At 41.9% G+C, this 21919-nt stretch overlaps 1 pseudogene; it reads left to right on the forward strand.

The window, feature by feature from the left end:
- The first annotated feature begins 6262 nt into the window (after positions 1-6262).
- LOC115108031 (metabotropic glutamate receptor 1-like) overlaps positions 6263-21919 on the forward strand; it is a 51056-nt pseudogene continuing 35399 nt past the window's right edge.

Below are 21919 nucleotides of genomic sequence, written 5' to 3' on the forward strand. Positions count from 1 at the left end.
TTGATGTAGGCAGTCTAAGCTATTTTCCTTGGACATTTGCCCCTATGTTGCAGAGACCCGGATGTAAGCTATAATAGGGTAATTATCAGGGGGACCGTTCTTTAATAATAGGAGCTGTATCTGGACTATGTCATCCTTTAACCTCAAAGGAACTCGAAAAACACTGAGCTCCCCCCGAGCACCTACTCCACGACGCCTCCCTCCCTATCCCTCAAAATGTCGCTGTTAGTCTGGATCAATATCAGCTCTTACGACCCTAGGGCAGCAGCGGTGACAGTGTCATAGTGTCTAGTCTCCATAAAAGTTTTTTTGTGTTGTGGAGCGCAGGGTGGACCTGACTCATAACTCAAACATATCAAGCACAGAGGAGCCCCGGGATACGGGTGACCGGGTCGCATCTGTCTGGGGTCTGCGTGGGATGCTCCCTTGGGTTGTAGACTCACTCAGTCGGCATCTTCATTGGCATTTTTTTCACTGTAGGCTAAAAATTAAAGTAGCCTATTAAAAGTTAGCCTAGTTCGTAAACTTGGTTGAGGCAAAACATAGACCCAGAGTACTTTTTCATAATGAATAGCAAGCCTGAAACTATCTGACTGTAGCCTATTTGATGATTAGGCGTTTGTCTTTATCAGTAAAAATGTGTACATTTTCATGACATTTATTATTTAGGCTAAACACCTGTCAAATTGTGAGACCTATGATGACTTTGTGTCAGTGTCTGTGTGTGTAGGCCAAAGGATGGTTGAAGCTATTTTGATTTGATTAGGATCCCCATTAGTCAACGCCAATGGCGACAGCTAGTTTTACTGGGGTCCATTTAAAAACACTAACATGTAGTGTGCGTGTGTGTCCATCTATCAGTTGCATATAGTGTAGGCATGTCAGTACATACTTTACACACATCAAGTAGGTCACATGGGATAGGGGTGAGGCATTTTGCCATAAGGTGTTGCTTTATTTGTTTTTTTGATAGCAGGTTTGCTGTTCACTTGTGCAATATGAGATGTCATGCGATCATGACTGTGTAATACTGTTTCCTTGAATTTGTTCTGGACCTGGGGACTGTGAAAATACCCCTGGTGGCATGTCTGGTGTGGTATTTATGCAAAGAATTTGGTATGTCCAATACATTCGTGTTTCTTATAAAAATAAGATGTGATGCAGTCAGTCTCTCTTAGCCAAGAGAGTGACATGCATAGTATTGATATAACCACAAGAGGGCGAAATTGTGTCATTAGCAAGTCTGCTCTCAGACGTTTAGAACGTTATTTGTCGAACACTAGAGGGCAGTCTGTTGCTTTCAAAAATAAGTATATTGAAGGAGCTGTTGTTGGCGCTGAAATTGTCCACATTTCACATGAAGTCATGGATAAAAGGGATCCAGCTATTGCCAAATTAACATCAAACCTTAACCTAATTCTCCTAACCTGCTATGTTAATTCTTCTAACTTTCTGCATAAATTCTCCTAACCTGCTACTAAGAATCAAATCTGGCCATGACCAATTCATGATGCCTGAAACTAATTTGAATCTGTGGATAAGAGTAGGGTTTTTTGTGCCTTGACTTTTTCCACATTTTGTTGTGTTACAGCCTGAATTTAAAATGGATGAAATTGAGATTTGTTTGTCACTGGCCTACACACAATAGCCCATAATGTCAAAATGGAATTATGTTTTTAGATTATTATTTTTTACAAATTAATTTAAAATAAGAAGTGGAAATGTCTTGAGTCAATAAGTATTCAACCACTTTGTTATGGCAAGCCTATATCAGTTCAGGAGTAAAAATGTGCTTAACGAGTCACATAATAAGTTGCATGGACTCACTCTGTGTGCAATAATAGTGCTTAACATGATTTTTGAATGACAACCTCATCTCTGTACCCTACACATACAATTATATGTAAGGTCCCTCAGTCGAGCAGTGAATTTCAAACACAGATTCAACGAGAAAGACCAGGGAGGTTTTCCAATGCTTTGCAAAGAAAGGCACCTATTGGTAGATGGGTAAAAAAAATGCAGACATTGAATATTCCTTTTAAGAATGATGAAGTTATTAATTACACTTTGGATGGTGTTTCAATAAACCCAGTCACTACAAAGATACAGGCATCCTTCTTAACTTTGTTGTCAGAGAGGAAGGAAACCGCTTGGGGATTTCAGTTGAATGGCTGTGATAGGAAAAAACTGAGGATGGATCAGCAACATTGTAGTTAATCCACAATCCTAACCTAATTGACAGAATGAAAAGAAGGAAGAAGGTACATAATACAAATATTCCAAAACATGCATCCTGTTTGCAACACGGCACTAAAGTATAACAAAATAAAATGTAGCAAAGCAATTCACTTTTTGTCCTGTTTAGGGCAAATTAAATACAACACATTACTGAGTACCACTCTCCATATTTTCAAGCATAGTGGTGGCTGCATTATGTTATGGGTATGCTTGTAATCTGGGAGTTTTTCAGGATAAAAAATCCTAAGCAGGAGCTAAGCAGAGGCAAATTCCTAGAGGAAAATCTGGTTCAATCTGCTTTCCACCAGACACTGGGAGATGAATTCACCTTTCAGCAGGACAATAACCTTAAACACAAGGCCACATTTACACTGGAATTGTTTACCAAGAAGAAAATTAATGTTCCAGAGTGGCCGAGTTACGGTTTTAATTTAAATCTGCTTGAAAATCTATTGCAATACCTGAAAATGGTTGTCTAGCAATGATCAACAACCAACTTGACAGAGCTTGAATATTTTCTTTAAAGAATAATGGTAAAATATTGTACAATCCAGGTGTGCAAAGCTCTTAGAGACTTACCCAGATAGACTCACAGCTGTAATCGCTGCCAAAGGTGATTCTAACATGTATTGACCAAGGGGTGTGAATACACCTGCTCGTCGAGCATCTCATTCCAAAGTCATGGACATTAAAATGGAGTTGGTTCCCCCTTTGCTGCTATAACAGCCTCAACTCTTCTGGGAAGTCTTTCCACTAGATGTTGGAACATTGCAGCGGGGACTTGCTTCCATTCAGCCACAAGAGCATTAGTGATGTCAGGCACTAATGTTGGGTGATTAAGCCTGGCTTGTGGTCAGCGTTCCAATTAATCCCAAAGGTGAATGATGGGATTGTGGTCAGGGCTCTATGCATGCAGGCCAGTCAAGTTCTTCCACACCGATTTAATCCATTTTGAATTCAGGCTGTAACACAAAAACATGTGGAATAGGTAAAGGGACACTGTATTTTCCCATCAAACAAAATGAATTCAAGACAATGTCAATTGATTTCTGATTGAGGGGTGTTGTGCTAGGCCCACATTGCTCTGTGGTTCATCTAAAGTGACTCATGCTGTCTTGACTGTTAGGCTAACGGGATATGGTTGAGGGGGACAGTCACTGTGTGCAGTGATGTAAAGTACTTACGAATAATACTTTAAAGTACTACTGAAGTCGTTTTTTGGGGGTATCTGTACTTTACTTTACTATTTATATTTTTGACTACTTTAACTTCGGTACATTCCTTAATACAATCATGTACTTTTTACTCCATGCATTTTCCCTGACACCCAAAAGTACTCGTTACATTATGAATGCTTAGCAGGACAGAAAATGGTTCAATTCACACACTTATCAAGAGAACATCCCACGTCATCCCTACTACCTGTCATCTGGCAGACTCACTAAACACAAATGCTTTGTTTTTAAATTATGTCTGAGTGCTGGAGCGTTACCCCCGCTATCCGTAAAAAAATTTTTTTAAATACAAAATAATTGTGCCGTCTGGTTTGCTTAATATAATGAATTTTAAATTATACTTTTACTTTTACTTTTAATACTTAAGTATATTTTAGCAACTACATTTACTTTTGATACTTAAGTATATTTAAAATCAAATACTTTTAGACTTTTACTCAAGTAAGTATTTTACTGGGTGACTTTTTTTTTTACTGGGAGTCATTTTCTATTAAGGTATCTTTACTTTTCAAGTATGAGAATTGTGCACTTTTTCCACCACTGACTGCGTGATAGTGACTTATAACGTTATTTCTGTGCGTTTTATGATGGATCTGTCTGGTCTATGGTCACGCTTCTCATGGCGGTCGGGTACCATCTTCTATAACCTCCAATCTCTTAAATCCCGTTGACTCTTCTCAGCAGGCTATCAAAGAAGTAGGCTACATATAGGATAACACCGCATGACATCCGTTTCTAATAAGTGACGGTGTGTGTGTGTGTGAGAGAGATTTGTTCATCTCGATTTTATCTATCTATCACTCTCTCAGACACACACATAATTACGCTTGCTCTCCATGTTCACACTCCACAGGGCGCGTGTCAGGAAGATATGTCCTAGTGCGCTCGCCGGTTGTTTACTTATTAAACGCCTGCTGCTGCTGGCTCCCGGCGTGCCCACGCAACGCAGCCCTCTCTAGCCTTGTGGACTCCTTTTTCGTTTTTCCTAACGCTGTTTGATATATGTCGCCCAAACCCATTTCTTGGTGGAGAGAATATGGCACAGAGAATATAGCACAGAAATGACCCAATTCTAAACAAAGCACCTCTCCACGATTTGGAAGACTAACACTGTTGACCTTCGGCAATTAACTCAATTTACATCTTCTACGTTAGGCTTACAAGTAAGGTCTTCAACTTCAACTATAGGTTTTTCTACCCTTGAGGTGCTTCGTTAAAATATCACTATTTGGATTTAAGTCAGACAGGTCAGTCGACATATCTGGCACCCATCCGAATTTAGAGGTCAGATATTGGATCAGAAGATATATAGCCTATAGACAGATTAGCTAGGGTAGACCAGGACTAGTACAATGTTGGACTCTCATTCCTTAATAAGAAAAGTACAATTTGATTGATGATTCCTCCATTATCTGGTCAACCATTGACAAAATAAATCAATGTATTCTCACACTGAGTGTTGTTGCTGTGAGACGGTCCAGTTGAGGCATGGGGTAATGGACCGGGTCACAATTCTGTAGACAAACACCATCTATATCAGCTGTCTAAGCGGCTTGCGCACTGCTTAACTCTCCAATGCGGCACCTCTCAGGTTCAGGCTGATTAACCCTGGCATGAATAATGACACGACTAACAATAAGTTACCTGTAGTGGGGTTTTAAACGCCTACAATTTTGCGCTATTAAGACTGCAGCTTTTATGACCCGGATTTTGAAATGTGGTAACAAACTGGCAGAGAGAGAAATGAGAAGAAGACGAGGAGGGGTGGGGGTTCTCGTGATCTCGCTGGAGGAGAGAAAAAAAACGTCCGCTCGAGCAATACAAACTCAACTATCACAGCCAAGGACCACGCGGCACAGAAGACGGAGCATGGCACGCGATATGTCTCGCAGATTCAGGTACGTCAGAAGTTCTTCCCCGAATTCATTTGAGAGAAGAGATGTGAACGCTAGAGCATGTGTCGGTTTTGATATGCTCGTGACACGGATTACCTTGTAATCATCCTTTTTCGATAATGGCATTTTATTGAATGTTTTTGATTCAGGCCACTGAGGAGATGTGGGCGATGAATTCGAATAGTTGACGGTGGAAAATATTGCATGCTGCGCATTGGATCTTACAGAGCATGACAAGATACAATGTCTTGGAAATTCGAATTATGCTCAATTATAATTCCACGAGACTCGGTGCAACGTTGTTCAAAGCTCCATGTCATCAGACTGGGTATCAAGGATTTGTTCAGTCGTGTCTAATGAAAGGAATATACTTTGCCATTGATTGTTTAGGAACTCAATGAGATCCTTTCACGACCGTGGAAATATCTGCACATAGCTCCAGTACCATACATAGTTTATCAGTAGCACCTACCTGTACGAAGGCGTTTCCTCAGTAATCCGCTGAGTTAGTGAGCTCTCCAGGGTGCTGAAATGGGCTTCTCGGCAGCTCGGGTTTCTCAATGGACGGTGGGAGCGATAACATAATTGCCCTTTATGGGATTAATGATAGTATATATAGTTTGCAAAGGGGTAAGCCTTATATTAATGATAGTATATATAGTTTGCAAATGGGTAAGCCTTATTTCTAGAAGGAACGGTGTGTTGGCTAATAGGCTATGAACCTCATCAATCCAAGAATATCCTCCTGTTCATTGTGAGGGCCACCATTATTTTCAAACCCATGTAATGTAGAGACTATATGATAATTGAAACGTTGCATATCTGTTGCTGCCTTCACATTCTTGCTTGATATTTTATGACAGTGTGTTTTGATCTCTCTTCAGGTGTGTTTGGATATGCTCGGGACGCTGTGTTCCCAAATCATGGTCACTGGGTTAAACGTGGATATACTGAGAGACAGCCAACGTTCCTGCTCAACTGCCAGGAGCAGATAGTATGCCCGCGTAGCTGGCGCCGCTCACGTGATGCGGGATATGGCAAGCGTAAAGATGGCTTTCCTCATGCTCCTGTGTCTCCCGACACTATTCTTTGATGTACTCGTGCTGTCCCACAAAAGCAGCATCTTTGAGCGATCGGCGGTCCCGCGGGCCACTCCCCGCTCCGTGGCCCGGATGGATGGAGACGTGATAATCGGGGCCCTCTTCTCCGTCCACCACCAGCCGTCCGCCGAAAAAGTGGCCGACCGAAAGTGCGGGGATGTCCGTGAGCAGTATGGCATCCAGCGGGTGGAGGCCATGTTCCACACCCTGGACAGGATCAACGCCGACCCTTTCCTGCTCCCCAACATCAGCCTGGGCTGTGAGATCCGGGACTCCTGCTGGCACTCCTCTGTGGCCCTGGAGCAGAGCATCGAGTTCATCCGGGATTCCCTCATCTCCATCCGGGACGACAAGGACGGCTCCAAGTGGTGCATCGATGGGACGCCATCTAACCAGCCCCCGCCCTCCAAGAAGCCCATTGCTGGGGTGATCGGGCCGGGCTCAAGCTCCGTGGCTATCCAGGTGCAGAACCTGCTGCAGCTCTTCAACATCCCCCAGATTGCTTATTCCGCGACCAGTATCGACCTGAGTGACAAGACGCTCTTTAAGTACTTCCTGCGGGTCGTGCCCTCTGACACGCTCCAGGCCAGGGCCATGCTGGACATAGTCAAGCGCTACAACTGGACCTATGTGTCTGCGGTGCACACAGAGGGTGAGTCGCTCAACTCACTCAAAACAGGGTTCAACTTCTAGGATAGGATTAGACAAGTAGGCATAGTCGGACTAGCACAGATTTGGAGAGGTTTTGCACATGCTGTCAAATTGATTTTGTCTTGTCTCTGTTTGGGTTTGAAAAATCTGGGATTATGACAAATAGGCCTAGCTATTTATATGGTGGTGGATTGTGAGCGTGGTTTGTAAACAGTTAAGCACTTGCTCCTAACTTTGTGTCCTCCCTGTATGTGCTTCCGTGTGCATTGCATTGAAGGTAAACTGTTAAACTGGAATTCCCTCTCTCCAGACAAACCTATATATCCTGTGCAATATAACTATTCATACACACACCCCAGGTAAAATATGGGGCTGTGACCTATATTGGATGTACGTCACAACAATCTGTTCTTCTGCCTTTTATCACATCCACAGTCCAGCAACGCATCCAATCTCTCAAGCCACAATTCAGTCGTATTTTTGTCAATGTTCTCTGCCTGAAAATGCATTTTGGTGTTTATTTGGATCTATTTATTTTAGAGACAATTAGATTGGACGCTAGATAGAAAAGATAATCAGTCAGCACTGCTCTCTCTCTCCTCCCTCCCTCTCTTTCTCTCTCTCTCCCAGGATGTTTAATTTGATGCTAATTCTATTCCATTAGAAAATAACAGGCGGGCTCCATCATCTTCATTATTTGCATTTCTAAGCATGTCTTAATTAATCAACCAGCCTGTCCATATTTAACAGGGGCACTAATGGACTATTTCCCCCCTGTATTTGTTGTTATTGTGCTGTGTGGCGTACTATCAGGTTGGGGTTACAGGTAATGTATCTCTATGCGAGGAATCATATAAATAGAATCCGTCTGGTCCACCCATTTACATAACACTTGAAAGAAATGTCTGCTCTAGTAATTATAATTCTATGGGTGTAATCAATACCTCCAAACGTCTCCCCCTGTTATGGATATAGATAGAAATAAACTCCCAAGTGTGTTATTTCTGTTCAGATGTAGAGGAATTACTGTGTTGAGTGTGTTTCCATCACATTTAACCCATGGTTGTGAGGGATTTCACCTCTGGCAATGCCCCTCAACGCTGGAAATATCAGCACATCGCAATAGCAGCCCACATTAGCTTCTCAGCAGCACCTGTCTGAATGTGTTATCGGTGGAGTTTGTCAGTGCACTGTCCATGGTGCTGAAATAGTTCATATACCAGTAGCACTCTACAACGCTTAAGTTTGAATCACATAAAACTCTTTCACCAGTTTTACCACAACTGTAATTGGGAGAAGATCAAATTAAATGTGAAGATGGCTAAATTGTAGTTACATGTAAATCTCTGCCATTAGCCATTAGCCGAGACTCCTCAGCCTAAACCTCAGTGAAATGTAACCAATGGAGTGATCAGGTAATGATTGAAAGGCAGAGTGCATCTCTGCTCTGTAGTGGCCACTGATGAATTCTGGGAATTGTTAGAGGGATATGTGATAGACAGGCCCTAACGGGAGGGTTGAACTCTGGATCACCTTGTAAAGGCAGACCCTAGAAACTAGTAGGGGAATCACAAAAATTCAGGGGTCACGGTCAGGTTGAAGGGCATGCAGGCAGAGCCAGGAGGTGAAGTGCCATGAGGTACAGCTAGGGGGTGCTAGGGATCTGACCTTCACCATGCCTGCTAGGTATAATATTGAGTGTATGGTAAGGTAAATCTTATTTTGTGCACTTTGAGGAATGGTTGTTGTTGTTGTGAAAATTGTGGGGGCTGTGAGTTAAAACATTTAGTAAATGTGTTAATTGATATGAAAAATGTGACTAAAATGTCTCTTGCTAGACAGAAATCTTTAAATTGAAATCCTTTGAATTTAAGGGGTTTAGAATTGATCAACCATAAAATGAATTCACCTGTTCAGATAGCTTTAAACAGCAGTCACAACGACAGACAGCACCTCCCCATGCAGCCATCTCTCTCCACCACCTAAGACAAGTAAACATGCAGCATGTTGCCCATAGCAACAGCTAAGGATCTGCGATTGCATAAATTACCTGGCTAGATTAACATAAATCGTTTCAGTGAACGGGTGTCAATATACCTCTGCCTGCTTTCATCCATCCATCCCACCCTCCAACCTCAATCGAAAGAGAAAAATAATTGGATATCATGATTCCCATTTGCCATCAGGAAAATAAAACGAGGCCATTCAAAATATCATCAAAGGCTATGTTGGAAAACTAACAATTGTGGCCCAGTCTAATAGCATCCCTCGGGTAATGCATTAGTGTGTTGCCAATTCAGACCTCTTTTCCCTTTTCAAGCACAATCATACTGTCAAAAGAGCACAATGTGCTCAGGAAGATGCCTCAATTTTTCAGAATGAGACAGGTGTGTGTCAAGGCCATGAAAGCACTGCATTAACATTGCAGACAACATCTTTGATTGAAGCAAGCACTTTGAATATACACAATAAAACAGCCTCCTCTGTGCACAACTAGGGCTGTGTCCAAAGTGGCACCATATCCTCTATAGTGCAGTACTTTTGGCTCTGGTCAAAAGCAGTGCACTACATAGGGAATATGATGCAATTTCAGACGCAGCCTATGTATGTATGTCGGTGTAGGCCGTCATTGTCAATAAGAATTTGTTTTTAACTGACTTGCCTAGTTAAATAAAGGTTACACATGTAAAATAAGACAGCTTTGCAGAGCTTGATTAGGATGTCATCATAGGCAAATATAGCAGCACTCTCTACCCCATTCAGCATCCCTGATTGTGATCAGTAGCCACTTGACTCCCTTTTTATCTGGTTATATCAGAGGATGGATATGGACTGCAGCACAGTCACAGTCATTCACAGCCTGACGTGTCACAGTCATCAGACTACGACAGTAGTTTTAGCCTAAACTCCCGAACGGCGAGTGTGTGAGGCGTGTGTGTGTGATTTATTTTAGAATGCATTGTTTTGAATTATAATGACCCAACCGAAGCCGGGCGGGCAGTTTGTCCTCATTGACGCCTTGCTCAATTAGAACTCGTGTCACGACTCCGACCGAAGGACACTCCCCTTCCCGTTCGGGTGGCGCTCGGCGGTCGTCGTCGCCGGCCTACTAGCTGCTACTGATTATTTCCTCCCCCTCCTTATGTGTTGATTGAGTGCACCTGTTTTGAATTAGGTAGTAAGGCTTTATTAGTCAGCCGGCCCGCAGAGTTCCTTGTGCGGGATTAATTATTGTGACCATCTGTTTAGTGTACTTGTGTGCACGTCTATGGGTTTTGTGTTTTCCCAATTTGTGGGTTTTCCCTGGACCGTTTAAGTCCCCCTGTTTGGGGGCATTTGTTTGTTCATTACGCCCTGTGTGTTCGTGAGGGTTGGCAAATGTTTGCCGTTTGTCGGTGCATTAAAATAGCACTCACCTGAACTCTCTGCTTCATGCGCTTGACTCCTCACCCACTACACTCAGATCGTTACAACTCGTCTCTCTATTTTGGCTTTCTATTGCTGGCACTTGTCACACAAAATAAAAAAATAAAATGTCATTCACTTTTTTCAAGCTTATTTTAATTGGAAGAGCTAGCTAAGGGTTGAAGCGTTGCCATACATGCTAAATATGACCAAATCATCCACTTATGGAAACACAACATCGCTATCAGCAAAGGTGATTAGAGATATGGACTATCCTGCTAACATACAGTCTCTGCCTGTCCCATCCTTTCCACCCACCTCGCTCCGCTTGCTCCGCCCGTCCGTTTCTAGTGAGTTTTCCATTTTAGTGTGGCTGAATCCAGTAACTGTCAGCCTGCAGGGCCTTGATGAAGTGTATAGAGAAAGACTGACAGTTAGCTACAACTCAGTGAAATAGATTGAGAGGCTTGGTTGAAATGAAAAGTATAGACAGTTAGTTACAACTCAGTGAAATAGATTGAGAGGCTTGGTAGAAATGAAAAGTAATGCTCATTGACTATATACTTTCTCATGATGACTCTGTGCTACCATTGTTCCCCAGTCCTCGATGGTGACTTTTTATGTAGGTCTTGTTTTCTATAACGACAAAGCCTCCATTGTAGATCAATGATGAGGATGTTTTTCCTTTTCCTGCTCCAAAATGGTGACTCCTCGTCAGTCATTTTGTGTGTCAAGTGGTGATTAACCCATCGGTTCATCCCTCCACCCTAGGAAACTACGGGGAGAGTGGCATGGAGGCCTTCAAGGAGCTGGCCTCCCAGGAGGGTCTGTGCATCGCCCACTCTGACAAGATCTACAGCAACGCCGGGGAGAAACACTTTGACCGCCTGCTTAAGAAACTCCGTGAACGTCTGCCCAAGGCCCGCGTGGTGGTGTGTTTTTGCGAGGGCATGACCGTGCGCGGCCTCCTCATGGCCATGAGACGTCTGGGTGTGGCTGGAGGAGAGTTCCTCCTCATTGGCAGGTAAGGCACATGGCTGTAAGGTACTTATTTTGGGGTAATGTGGTTTTTGTATGGTATTCAACGGTGGGTGCAGGGTGGTTTTGTGCTGCCTGCTTTCCGACACACGTCACCAAGGCAACTAAGTGGAATTGGAGTAGATACCACTATTTCCAGTGAGAAATGGTCACCGGTAATGAATAATTTGTATCTCTGTCTCTGCTTCTATGATGCTGTGTCAGGGTGTAGATTTTGTACACCTTGATAATGGCTGAGAAGCCGGTGTTTGGAGGATATTCAATACAACTTTATTGGCCGGCCAACCGTGCCAATATATCCTCCAAACACCGGCTTCTAGGGCAATATCACTTTTGTAAGGGTTATCATCGTATTCAAATAATGATTGACATATTTTCATTAAAAAATGTATTTTGATGAATTTATTCATACTATTTCATCATTCCACGAGATACAGTCCAGACACAAATCTAGGGTTGCTACCCAAGCTGGCTGGTCGTTCGTTCTATCGGTTTGGTTGCCAGACTGGTTCCCAGTCTTTTTGTTCTAAATCTATGAATGCGACCCAATCATGGCACATCTTTGGACTTTCCCACATTTATGTTGTGTTACAGCCTGAATTTAAAATGGATTACATTTAGATGTTTTTTTTGTCATTTGCATACACACATACCCCATAATGTCAAAGTGGAATTATGTTTTTCATTTTTTATTATTATTATTATTAATAAAAAATGTAAAGCTGAAATGTCTTGATTCAATAAATATTCAACCCCTTTGTTATGGCAAGCCTAAATAAGTTCAGGAATAATAATGTGCTTAACGAGTCACATAATAAGTTGCATGGACTCACTCTATGTGTAATAATAGTGTTTTAACATGATTTTTGAATGACTACCTCATCTCTGTACCCCACATATACAATTATCTGTAAGGTCCCTCAGTTGAGCAGTGATTTTCAAACACAGATTCAATGACAAAGACCAGGGAGGTTTTCAATGCATCGCAAAGAAGGGCACCTATTGGTAGATGGGTAAAAAAAACAAGCATGGTGAAGTTCTTCATTCCACTTTGGATGGTGTATCAATACACCCAGTCACTACAAAGATACAGCGGTTCTTCCTAACTCAGTTGCCGGAGAGGAAGGACACCGTTCAGGGATTTCACCATGAGGCCAATTGTGACTTTAAAACAGTTGCAGAGTTTAATGGCTGTGATATGAGAAAACTGAGGATGGATCAACAACATTGTAGTTACTCCACAATACTAATCTAATTGACAGAGGAAAAACTGGTTCAGTCTGCTTTCCACTGGGAGATGAATTCACCTTTCAGCAGGACACTAACCTAAAACACAAGGCCAAATATACACTGGAGTTGCTTACCAAGTGAATTACCAAATGAATGTTCCTGAGTGGCCGAGTTACAGTTTTGACTTAAAATCTACCTGCAAATCTATAGCAAGACCTGAAAATGGTTGTCTAGCAATGATCCAATGTCGAGCAATGAACCAATTTGACCGAGCTTGAAGAATTTTGAAAAGAATAATGGGAAAATGTTGCACAATCCACCTGCGGAAGGCTCTAAGAGACTTACCCAGAAAGACTCACAGCTGTGGCAAAGGTGCTTCTACAAAGTATCGACTCAGGGGTGTGAATAAATCAAATCAAATTCTATTTGTCACATGTTCCGAATACAACCATACAGTGAAATGCTTACTTGCCCTTAACCAACAATGCAGTTTTAAAAATACCACCAAAAAAAGAAATGAAAGTAACAAATGATTAAAGAGCAGCAGTAAAATAACAATAGCGAGGCTATATACAGGGGGTACCGGTACAGAGTCTATGTGCGGAGGCACCGGTTAGTCGAGGTAATTGAGGTAATATGTACATGTAGGTAGAGTTATTAACGTGATTATGCATCGATAATAACAGAGAGTAGCAGCAGCATAAAAGATGGGGGGAGGCAATGCAGATAGTCTGGGTAGCCATTTGATTAGATGTTCAGGGGTCTTATGGCTTGTGGGGTAGAAGCTCTTTAGAAGCCTCTTGGACCTAGACTTGGCACTCCGGTACCACTTGTAGCAGAGAGAACAGTCTATGACTAGGGTGGCTGGAGTCTTTGACAATTTTTAGGGCCCTCCTCTTGCACCGCCTGGTATAGAGGTCCTGGATGGCTGGAAGCTTGGCCCCAGTGATGTACTGGGCCGAACGCAATACCCTCTGTAGTGCCTTGAGGTTGGAGGCCGAGCAGTTGCCATACCAGGCAGTGATGCAACCCGTCAGGATGCTCTCGATGGTGCAGCTGTAGAACCTTTTGAGTATCTGAGGACCCATGCCAAATCTTTTCAGTCTCCTGAGGGGGAATAGGTTTTGTTGTTCCCTCTTCATGACTGTCTTGGTGTGCTTGGACCATGTTAGTTTGTTGATGATGTGGACGCCAAGGAACTTGAAGCTCTCAACCTGCGCCACTACAGCCCTGTCGATGACAATGGGGGCGTGCACTGTCCTTCTTTTCCTGTAGTCCACAATCATCTCCTTTGTCTTGATCACGTTGAAGGAGAGGTTGTTGTCCCGGCACCACACGGTCAGGTCTCTGACCTCCTCCCTATATGCTGTCTCCTCGTTGTCGGTGATCAGACCTACCATTGTTGTGTCCTCGGCAAACTTAATGATGGTGTTGGAGTCGTGCCTGGCCATTGCTTCCTAGCAAGACAACTTCAGCTAACACAGTCACGTCAAACAGTGCAGCCAGAATAATAGCAAAGAAGCTGCATTTGCGTTTGTTTAAACTGTTTTGTGGTGAATTTTGGGGAGACATCCATAACAATGAGGCAATGATGCGCAATTTCGCCTGGCATAGAACATTTGCTCTCTCACCAGGCCATTGTTCAGAAGAGATAGCCAACTACACATCTAACACAATCATTTCAAACATGTTTTTTATTGACATTTCTTTGTATGTATCGATTAAAATGATGCTTTTTTTACAGTGTAGATCTAGTATATACTGTAAATTGCCTAGCTGGGCTGATGAGACAGGGAATTGCACAATCAGATGGACAAAGTAAATAGGCATTTCAACGTCATAGATTTAGATGGTGGTAACTTAATCACCTATATCCACTACATAAAACAATCCATAGAATAAGGAACTATCCGTAACACATACTGTACTGTGTCAATATGCCAGTATGAAAAGAAAGACTTGATTGGTTTGATTATTTTTTATTGTTTACCTTTACAAATACATCAACAAAGCTTCCAGTTGCTCTTTGAAGTCGAGTCAGTCCCTCCCCCCCTCAATTCAATTAATTTCAATTCAAGGGGCTTCATTGGCATGGGAAACACATGTTTACATTGACAAAGCAAGTGAAATAGATAATAAACCAAAGTGAAATAAACAATAAAAAATGTACAGTAAACATTACACTCACAAAAGACATTTCAAATGTTTTATTATGTCTATATGCAGTGTTGTAACGATGTGCAAATAGTAAAAAAAGGTTCAAATAAATGCAAATAAATATGGGTTGTACTTACAATGGTGTTTGTTCATCACTGGTTTCCCTTTTCTTGTAGCAACAGGTCACAAATCTTGCTGCTGTGATTGCACACTGTGATATTTCATCCAGTAGATATGGGAGTTGATGCTAAATTGGATGGAAAATTTAGTTGATGGAAATTTGGGTCTGTGTAATCTGAGGGAAATATGTGTCTCTAATATGGTCATACATTTGGCAGGAGGCTAGGAAGTGCAGCTCAGTTTCCACCTCATTTTGTGGGCAGTGTGCATATAGCCTGTCTTCTCTTGAGAGCCAGGTCTGCCTATGGGGACCTTTCTCGATAGCAAGGCTATGCTCACTAAGTCTTGTACATAGTCAAAGCCTCTCTCGCTCTCTTCCCCCACACCCTGTCTATCGTCTGATGGGCTCTTCCTTGTGGCAGAGGGCATTGACATTGGTGTCTGAGAGGCTCTCTAGTGTCAACACTGGGTGACTCTGAGTGACTCCAGCTGTAATCTCTTTCATTAGAAGAAGAATAGGGGAGAAGGGCAGAGCAGCATTCACAGTGTGACACCCACACATTACACCATCAAGACCTTCAAAGACAAGGACACTCCTCTGTTGTCGTCAAAAGATATGCCTAAAACTTGACCTCCACTTCCATCGCCACTATTTTTATTGCAAGATACTGTCTATTTCTTAAAGATGTTTGGGGATGGAGGTTGTTGTAGGGCATTGGTCCTTCTGACTGTCAGGCTTGTGTCTGAGGAGGACATTGATGAGACAGAATGATAGGGAGGGAGTAGATTCAGAGCCAGTTTAAGCACCGTTCTCAGTGGATTTGCCAAAGACTTCTCAAACTCTTCTCAAACACTGCTCCATCACCAGGTTTATCTTCTTGGAGAGCCCTTCTGTTCCTCCTCTTATCTAGACAAGACAAACTCTTCTCAAATGCTTCTCAAACACTGCTCCATCACCAGGTTTATCTTCTTGGAGAGCCCTTCTGTTCCTCCTCTTATCTAGACAAGACAAACTCTTCTCAAATGCTTCTCAAACACTGCTCCATCACCAGGTTTATGGTGGGTCTTGCCAGGTAGCTAATCCTGAAGATGGATGCTGTACCATCAAGTATCAGAGTTTGATGAGTCTGACATGGTAGCAAACATTTTGTGGGGGGGGGGGGGGGGGATCAGGGGACTAACATGAGATAATGCAACTGGCTGTGACTGCTTTGACTTGTGAATGGTATATTTTCTGTAACACACCTGATAGTCACTATATGCTTTTTGTTCTTTCATCCCTAAGCCCCCTACATTGACTCTTAGAAGTGCCAGCACACGGCTGGCACAAAGGAATGTTGTCTAAAAGGTGTTGCAGTGTGTACAGTATTTGTAATTTACCCCTGAAAATCATATTTTGGCATTCCATTGTGTGGGTTGTTGTCTTACTACAGTTGATGTAATTAATTCAGGCTAATCATGTCTTTCCACTATAATCAAGCTGTAATGGTAGACATTTTGGAAAATATTCAACCTACTCTGTAGGATTTCATTGATACAAAGTCAGTTTTCCCAAGGCAAAGAAGGGGGGGACATGCTGTGAAGTCATAGTTATTCATTTCAAATCTGCGTCAAATTGAGCATTTCAGGCACACAAAACACTGAAAAGTTCCACAAAAAAACTAGACGACCAAATATTGCATATTTCAATTTGAGTACTTAAAAAACACCAGAAAACACACTGTAGAATGAGTAGATCACAACATCAATGAATTGATAGCATCATAACTTAGGGAATTTAAGGAAATTATAATTTAAGGAAATTCAATTCACTACCATTTAACAAACATTTCCCTCTTCAAAAACATTACCGGATATGGAGACGGGGTTCTTGATTTTCTCTTCAACGAGGTCACTCTTGATCCAGTTACGTCCAGTTGAAGTCGGAAGTTTACATACACCTTAGCCAAATACATTTAAACTCAGTTTTTCACAATTCCTGACATTTAATCCTAGTAAAAATTCCCTTTCTTAGGTCAGTTAAGATCACCACTTTATTTTAAGAATGTGAAATGTCAGAAAAATAGTAGAGAGTGATTTATTTCAGCTTTTATTTCTTTCGTCACATTCCCAGTGGGTCAGAAGTTTACATACACTCAATTAGCATTTGGTAGCATTGCCTTTAAATTGTTTAACTTGGATCAAACATTTGGGGTAGCCTTCCACAAGCTTCCCACAATAAATTGGGTCAATTTTGTCCCATTCCTCCTGACAGAGCTGGTGTAAATGAGTCAGGTTTGTAGGCCTCCTTGCTCGCACGCGCTTTTTCAGTTCTGCCCACACATTTTCTATAGGATTGAGGTCAGGGCTTTGTGATGCCCACTCCAATACCTTTACTTTGTTGTCCTTAAGCCATTTTGCCATAACTTTGAGAGTATGCTTGGGGTCATGGTCCGTTTGGATGACCCATTTGCGACCAAGCTTTAACTTCCTGACTGATGACTTGAGATGTAGCTTCAATATATCCACATATTTTTACTTCCTCATGATGCCATGTAGTTTGTGAAGTGCAAAAAGTCCATCCTGCCTGCAAAGCACCCCCACAACATGATGCTGCCACCCTGTGCTTCACGGTTGGGATGGTGTTCTTCGGCTTGCAAGCCTCCCTCTTTTTCCTCCAAACATAACGATGGTCATTATGGCCAAACAGTTCTATTTTTGTTTCATCAGACCAGAGGACATTTCCACAAAAAGTACGATCTTTGTCCCATGTGCAGTTGCAAACCGTAGTCTGGCTTTTTTATGCTGGTTTTGGACCAGTGGCTTCTTCCTTGCTGAGCGGTCTTTCAGGTTATGTTGATATAGGACTTGTTTTACTGTGGATAGAGATACTTTTGTACTTGTTTCCTCCAGCATCTTCACAAGGTCCTTTGCTGCTGTTCTGGGGATTGATTTGCACTTTTCGCACCAAATAGCGTTCATCTCTAGGAGACAGAACACGTCTCCTTCCTGTGCCGTATGACGGCTGCATGGTCCCATTGTGTTTATACTTGCATACTATTGTTTGTACAGATAAAGTGGAACCGTTTGGAAATTGCTCCCAAGGATGAACCAGACTTTTGGAGGTCTACATTTTTTTTGAGGCCTTGGCTGATTTCTTTTGATTTTCCCATGATGTCAAGCAAAGAGGGACTGAGTTTGAAGGTAGGCCTTGAAATAGATCCACGGGTACACCCCTAATTTACTCAAATGATGTCAATTAGCCTATCAGAAGCTTCTAAAGCTATGACATCATTTTCTGGAATTTCACAATCTGTTTAAAGGCACAGTCAACTTAGTGTATGTAAACTTCTGACCCACTGGAATTGCGATACAGCGAATTATAAGTGAAATGATCTGTCTGTAAACAATAGTTGGAAAAATTACTTGTGTCATGCACACAGTAGATGTCCTAACCGACTTCCCAATGCTATAGTTTGTTAAAAAGAAATTTGTGGAGTTGTTGATAACGAGTTTTAATGACTCCAACCTAAGTGAATGTAAACTTCCAACTTCAACTGTATGTGGGGAAGCTGTATGAGCTGTCCATGCCGGTACCCCTGTCTGCCCAGTGTGAGAGGCCTGACAAGGAGCAGCCCTAGGCTGGATTTGTCTCCCTTTTCATTCTTGGGGGTGACTGAAGCCAAGTGGGTGACTGCCTGCTTTATTGAAGCCAAGCCTGCTTTATTGAAGTGGTGTTCATGGGTCTCCCTCCTCTCCCGCTCTCCTCTCCATCAATCTCTGTAGTTGGTTGCATTAACTTTTACGTGATATCACATTTTGTTACTTTGTATAGTTTTTTTTTCAAGCATTCGGACGGGAGATGAGTGTTACAAATTGTACGAATCAATAGGTCCTGCACACTGTAGGGCAGTGCCCTGCGAATATATTCACCCCCTTTGGCATTTTTCCTATTTTGTTGTCTTACAACCTGAAATAAAAATAATTTTTGGGGCATTTGTATCATTTGATTTACACAACATGCCTCTCACTTCGAAGATGCAAAATATTTTTATTGTGAAACAAACAAGAAATAAGAAAAAAACAAAAACTTGAGTGTGCATAACTATTCACCCCAAAGGCTTTGTAGAGCCACATTTTGCAGCAATTACAGCTGCATGTCTCTTGGGGTATGTCTCTGTAAGCTTAGCACATCTAGTCACAGGGATTGTCTTCAAGGCAAAACTGCTCCAGCTCCTTCAAGTTGGATGGGTACTGTTGGTGTACAGCAATCTGTAAGTCATACCACAGATTCTCAATTGGATTGAGGTCTGAGTTGACTAGGCCTTTCAAAAGAAATGTAAATGTTTCCCCTTGAACCACTCAAATGTTGCTTTAGCAGTATGCTTAGGGTCATTGTCCTGCTGGAAGGTGAACCTCCGTCCCAGTGCAAATCTCTGGAAGACTGAAACAGGTTTCCCTCAAAAATGTCCCTGTATTTTGCGCCATCCATTATTGCTTCAATTTTGACCAGGTTCCCAGTCCCTGCCGGCTAAAAACATCCCCACAGCAAGATGTGGCCACCACAATGCTTGGGGGGTGGTATTCTCGGGGTTATGAGAGGTTTTGGGTTTGCGCCATACATAGCGTTTTCCTTGATTGTCAAAAAGCTCAATTTTTGTCTCATCTGACATCATCTCTCTCATCTCATCAAAGTACCTTCTTCCATATGTTTGGGGAGTCTCCCACACGCCTTTTGGCGAACACCAAACGTGTTTGCTTATTTTTTTCAATAAGCAATGGCTTTTTTCTGGCCACTCTTCTGTAAAGCCCAGCTCTGTGGAGTGTACGGCTTAAAGTGGTCCTATGGACAGATCTCCAATCTCCGCTGTGGAGCTTTGCAGCTCCTTCAGGGCTCTTTTTTGCCTCTCTGATTAATGCCCTCCTTGCCTGGTCTGTGAGTTTTGGTGGACTGCCCTCTCTTGGCAGGTTTGTTGTGGTGCCATATTCTTTCCATTTTTTTTATAATGGATTTAATGGTGCTCCGTGGGATGTTCAAAGTTTCTGATATTTTTTTATAACCCAACCCTGATCTGTACTTCTCCACAACTTAGTCCCTGACCTGTTTGGGGAGTTCCTTGTTCTTCATGGTGCCACTTGCTTTGTAGTGCCCCTTGCTTAGTGCTGTTGCAGACTCTGGGCCTTTCAGAACAGGTGTATATACAGTATCCATGCACCACTTTTCCATGGTTACATTCAAGTAATTTTTTCATTTCACTTCAGCAATTTGGAGTATTTTGTGTATGTCCATTACATGAAATCCAAATAAAAAAATATATTTAAAGGTTGTAATACAACAAAATAGGAAAAATGCAGAGGGGGATGAATAATTTTGCAAGGCACTGTATGTTAGGCTTATGGCTCTAATATTTGTTTTATGCCAAATTACCTTTATTTCTCACCTTTGTTTCTCATGAGTGTTCATGTTGATCAATATTTTGTCTATGCTGGCCTATTGTAAAATATTAAATGCCCAGTGGAGGTTCCTCAGAGGAGAAAAGGGAGGACCATCCTCCTCAGTGAATTTCATAAAAATAAAACATTTAAAAAGTTATCCTTTTTAGATAAAACTATACTAAATATAATCATCTCACAAAATAATTGATTAAAACACACTATTTTGCAAAGGTCTACAGTAGCCTCAACAGCATTCTGTAGAGTAGCACCATAGTCCACCAAAGGTTTTTGCGCCTGGTCACAGACCGCTGATGTGTTGTGCACTGAAGAAAACAAGCAAAGGAAAAAGGTGAGAGGAGGAGTGTGCATAGATACAAGATGTAATTATGCAAAATGATCATGCTGTTTGTATGTTTGTTTTTTTAAATATCCAAAACATAAAATATACTTGCAGTGAAACCGCTCAACAACTACATCACACCAGCCATCCAACAGACTCCAATTCAGAGCGACACACAGAAACATCCAGGGTCAATGACCTGCTCAAGGGCACGTTGACAGATCTCCCACCAGGTCAAAAAGCATGAACCTGAACCCTCCAAGATCCCCCCACAGTTCCCCAATAGCTGTCCCTCAACCATTCGAGATGCCCCCCCCCCAAAAAAAAAGAAAGAAAGAAAGAAAAAATACAATGAATTCCATTCCCCACCCCCAATAAACCCCCAATGCACCAACAACTAAGAGAATGAACTAAAGAGAAAAAAGACAAAAGACAGAAGAAAACAGCAAATAACAATGCAAAAAAATGACATCAAGGACAACTAAAATTATAACAGCAATGCCAACTGTATCTGTTCGTGTGCATGTCTGGCACTATTACATGTATGTGTGTGGTTTTGTATGCGTTTATTTTAATGATAGTGTGTGTGTATGCATGTGTACAAACACCTGCATGGCATCAGCCTCAGGCAAACCGTCATTAGCTGTAAAAACACTGCCCCTCGGTGTCATTCAAACACACTTTTTTATTATGTTTTATTTTGACTTTATTTTTTACTTTTATCTTTATTTTTTATCATATGTTTATTATTTTACAATAAAAAATCAAATTAAAAAGACAGCAATACTAACAATGACATTCATTGTACTGTTGAATGGGATGGCCAATTTAGAGGACAAAACAAAACTTAACTCACACATACACAATTGTTAACATCCTGGTCCGCACAGCAACTCCACTCCCACTTGTCTCCAATTCCACATCCCAACCCTTAGCTTCCCTCAGCCCATCCTACCTGGCCCATGGCCACCCTCTTTGGATTTTTACACAACATATATCTTTCAACTATTCTGTGATGTTTAACGTACAATTTCAATCTATCTAATCGAATAGAATCTACAGATTGCGAGTTGAAGATAAATACTTTTACTAAGA

This window comes from Oncorhynchus nerka, linkage group LG24 (genome assembly GCF_034236695.1).
Source record: "Oncorhynchus nerka isolate Pitt River linkage group LG24, Oner_Uvic_2.0, whole genome shotgun sequence".
Lineage (NCBI taxonomy): Eukaryota > Metazoa > Chordata > Actinopteri > Salmoniformes > Salmonidae > Oncorhynchus > Oncorhynchus nerka.